Here is a 5,071-nt window from a genome sequence, read left to right as displayed (position 1 = left end):
AAAACTCTATATGAGGACTACATATGTTGATTCTCAGGCTCAGAGCCATAAATATTCCCGTAGCTTTATGACTCTAACCATATAAATTGACAGGTAGACAATCTGCATAAACTACGTTCTATCCTTCCCATTTAAAGAGACTCCACAATTAAATCATAAAAAACTACAATCATACAAGGCAAAACAAACAAAAGCCTACCATGCATATATGCACCAAATACAGTACATTTTATTAGAAGGTTGGAAAAGGGAGGATTCTGGCTTTTAGAAGTCACCTGTTACAAAATATGATCTCATTCAGTCTACCTCTATAATTCATGTGCTGCATCTTCCCCATCTAGAAATCTCTGTAGAGGAAGATGCATGTATATGATGTTACTGTATATGAAATGTAAGGATATGTGTTTTGCTATGGGTAACCACTTGCCTGATCTTTATGTTTGTGCCAAACACTGATTCCTACAAAGAAATTATCTCTGTGGTGGAAAAGAATGTCCAAAGTTACCCTCTTTATTTAATAATTACAAAATAGAAATCCTTTGAACAAATGATATTTATAATCTTTTTACTAACAAGAATGGACAAGAAAACCATTCTACAAGTATCAAGGAATACCTTTAAATTATGGACACAATGAGAAAAAGAAAAATCAAGAAATTTAATAGCTTTGTTATTGCTAGCTAGTGGAATATAGTTCAACAGCCATACAAAACTTGCCATTTGTGGCAAGGGGCAAATACTGCCTGCTCCCACCACCACGGCAGATACTCATGTTATCTGGTCGCTGATAACCTCTTTGCCTTTGAAGATAGATATGGCAACTGCCTTTCCAGCTGCTTGCTCTGCACACACATATACTTCAGAAGTCCCAAAGAACTGAAATCCCATTAATTTTGGTGTGACTTAACCCAGATCCAACCTATTGTGTATATTAAGTACAGCAACTGTGGCTTGCCAGATGTTTTTGGACTACAATCCCCAAAGTCTTTCATGAGCAGCTGTACTGGCTACAACTGATGGGAGCTGCAGGCCAACATTTGGTTGTGGTTGTTACGTGCCGTCAGTCAGCTCCGACATATGGTGACCCTATGAAGGAGCAATCTCCAAAATGCCCTGTCCACAACATACCTGCTCAGTTTTTCTAAATTCAAGCCTCTGGCTTCCTTTAGGAAATCAATCCATCTCGCATTTTGTCTTCATCTTTTCCTACTGCTTCCAACCTTTCCCAACATTGTGTTTTCCACAGAATCCTGCCTTCTCATTATGTGCCCAAGGTAGGACAGCCTCAGTTTCATCATTTTTGCCTCCAGAGATAGTTCAGGCTTGATTTGCTCTAGTTCCTGCTTGTTTGTCTTTTTGGCAGTCCCAGGTATCCACGAAACTCTCGTCCAGCACTGTATTTCAAGCAAATCATTTTTTTCCCTGTTAGCTCTCTGTACTGTCCATCTTTCACACACACAGATGGTGATTAGAAATATAATAGTATGGATGATCTTGGTCTTAATCTTCAGTGACACATCCTTACGCTTGATGAGCTTTTCTAATTCCTTCATTTCTGCCCTTCTGAGTCATAGTGCTCTTCTGATTTCTTGGCTGCAGGCTCCATTTGGATTGACGATTGAACCAAGGTATACAACATTTTTCACTATTTCAGTGTCTTCACTGTCAACATTACAGTTGTGAGTTTCTTCTGCAGTCATGATTTTCCTGCTTTGGCACTTCTTTCATTTTCACTAAAAGTCATTTCAAGTAATGCTTTCTGCTAAGATGGTGTCATCAGCATATCTTACATTATTGGTGTTTGTTCAACCAATTTTCACTCCTCCATCTGAATATAGTCTGCTTCGATATGATATGTTCTGCATACAAATTGAACAGATAAGGGGATAAAATGCACACTTATCTGACACCTTTGCCTGTAGGAATCCATTTTCTCTCTCCTTAGAAAGTAAAAAAAAAACTTTGTTGCAACACCTTGAGCATGATTTTGCTTGCAGTAACTGCATTCCTTGGCATCTCCTTTCTTGGGGACTGGAATGTGGTCCATATTTGTTGCCATATTCTTCTTAGGATTTTGACAGATTCAGCCTCTGTAGCTTGGAGTAATTCCATTGGTATTACATCTTTTGTTTGTTCAGTCGTTTAGTCGTGTCCGACTCTTTGTGACCCCATGGACCAGAGCACGCCAGGCCCTCCTATCTTCCACCGCCTCCCGGAGTTGTGTCAAATTCATGTTGGTTGCTTCGATGACACTGTCCAACCATCTCATCCTCGGTCGTCCCCTTCTCCTCTTGCCTTCACACTTTCCCAACATCGAAGTCTTTTCCAAGGAGTCTTCTCTTCTCATGAGATGGCCAAAGTACTGGAGCCTCAGCTTCAGGATCTGTCCTTCCAATGAGCACTCGGGGTTGATTTCCTTTAGAATTGATAGGTTTGTTCTCTTTGCAGGGAACTCTCAAGAGTTTCCTCCAGCAGCACAATTCAAAGGCATCAATTCTTCGTCGGTCAGCTTTCTTTATGGTCCAGCTCTCACTTCCACACAACACTACAGGAAAAACCATAGCTTTGACTATTTGGACTTTTGTTGGCAAGGTGATGTCTCTGCTTTTTAAGATGCTGTCAAGGTTTGTCATTGCTTTCCTCCCAAGAAGCAGGCGTCTTTTAATTTCGGGGCTGCTGTCTCCATCTGCAGTGATCATGGAGCCCAAGAAAGTAAAATCTGTCACTGCCTCCATATCTTCCCCTTCTCTTTGCCAGGAGGTGATGGGACCAGTGGCCATGATCTTAGTTTTTTTGATGTTGAGTTTCAGACCGTTTTTTGCACTCTCGTCTTTCACCCTCATTACAAGGTTCTTTAGTTCCTCCTCACTTTCCACCATCAGAGTGGTATCATCTGCATATTGGAGGTTGTTGATATTTCTTCCTGCAATCTTAATTCCAGCTTGGGATTCCTCCAGTCCAGCCTTTCGCATGATGTATTCTGCATATAAGTTAAATAAGCAGGGTGACAATATACAGCCTTGTCGTACTCCTTTCCCAATTTTGAACCAATCCGTTGTTCCATATCCAGTTCTAACTGTTGCTTCCTGTCCCACATATAGGTTTCTCAGGAGATGGATAAGGTGGTCAGGCACGCCCATTTCTTTTAGGACTTGCCATAGTTTGCTGTGGTCCACACAGTCAAAGGCTTTTGCATAGTCAATGAAGCAGAAGTAGATGTTTTTCTGGAACTCTCTGGCTTTCTCCATAATCCAGCGCATGTTGGCAATTTGGTCTCAAGTTCCTCTGCCCCTTCGGAATCCCGCTTGTACTTCTGGGAGTTCTCGGTCCACATACTGCTGAAGCCTACCTTGTATGATTTTGAGCATAACCTTGCTGGCGTGTGAGATGAGTGCAATTGTCCGGTAGTTGGAGCATTCTTTGGCACTGCCCTTCTTTGGTATTGGGATGTAGACTGATCTTTTCCAGTCCTCTGGCCACTGTTGAGTTTTCCAAACTTGTTGGCATATTTAATGTAGCACCTTAACAGCATCATCCTTTAAGATTTTAAATAGTTCAACTGGAATGCCATCACCTCCACTGGCCTTGTTGTTAGCCAGGCTTTCTAAGGCCCACTTGACCTCACTCTCCAGGATGTCTGGCTCTAGGTCAGCAACTATATTGTCTGGGTTGTCCGGGATATCCAAAACTTTCTGATATAATTCCTCTGTGTATTCTTGCCACCTCTTCTTGATGTCTTCTGCTTCTGTGAGGTCCCTTCCATTTTTGTCTTTTATCATGTCCATCTTTGCACAAAATTTTCCTCTAATATCTCCAATTTTCATCTACCCCTACTGATTTGTTTCTTCCTAGTGTTTTCAGAGCAGCAAACCTCACCTTCTAGAACTGCCAAGTTCTTCATCATAGGATTGATTCCTCTCCAAAGAAATTTGTCATCTTTTAAATCTCTTCTTTATAAGTCTTTAGAATACTGTTTCCGTCTTTATTTTCTCCTGATCAGATAGTGCACTTACCTATTGTCATTCAGCATCCGTAATCTAGGCTTAAACTTTCTTTTGACTTCTCAGATCTTCTGAAACAGATCTCTTGTTTTTTCCCCTTTGTTTTTCTCTAGTGAAGGGGGTATTCGTATTTGAATACCCCTGCACAGGTGGACACAACAAGGGTCCAGCTCCCTGAGGCCAGACTTCCAATCACCCTTCCACTACTGCCCCGGGCTCTGCGCTCCCTTCCTATTGCTCTGGAGCTTGCGGTCAACTAACCACTCCTGGCAGGAGGTGGGACGAGCCTCCGTGCCAGGTCAAAGAGTGGCTCGCCAACCAGGCGCTCCGGTGTGATAGGAAGCATGGAGCCCACAGCAGCAGCAGAAGGGTGAGTGGACAGTCTGGCCCCCGGGGGGCCAGAGCCTCTTTATGTCTATCTGTGCAGGGTTGTTGTTGTTTAGTCATTAAGTCATGTCCAACTCTTTGTGACCCCATGGACCAGAGCACGCCAGGCCCTCCTGTCTTCCACTACCTCCCAGAATTTGGCTGTGAGGGGCTGTGCTCCTGGAATTTGGCTGTGCTCTATTGTTCTCTATTACTACGCACTTGTTATTGTTATTTGTCTCTATGCGAGTCATGGAAAACAGCATTCAGCGTTCTGACCCTATTTTTTTCATCTTTCACTTTTGCTTCTTACCTGTCCTTTATAAATTTAAGTGTTTCTTCCCTCATCCATAGGAATTGTCTTTTTGCATGCTTCCTTAATAATATCTCTGGTTTCAATCTACAGTTCTTCTGGTTCGCTTTAAATTCGTCTGGAATGTTATTTTAAGTTCTATTTTGGTACTATAATTCTTCTAGTTTTTCAGGTTTATTCTAATGCTGGATATTAACAGTTCATGATCAGCTTTGGCAGACAGATGACAGATGTTTTGGCAGACAACCCACTTGTTTTGGCAGAGAGAATACAGCTTCTTCAACATCTGGTTACTCAAGTTTAGGGTTGCCAGATGCCCAGCAAAAGGAGGACATGTTCTTTTAGCCTATTGTCCTCTGTCTGGCAGGCAAAGATAAAAAAAAACTTTAAA

Source organism: Pogona vitticeps, chromosome 4, assembly GCF_051106095.1.
Source record: "Pogona vitticeps strain Pit_001003342236 chromosome 4, PviZW2.1, whole genome shotgun sequence".
NCBI lineage: Eukaryota > Metazoa > Chordata > Lepidosauria > Squamata > Agamidae > Pogona > Pogona vitticeps.
This window is presented reverse-complemented; position numbering follows the sequence as displayed.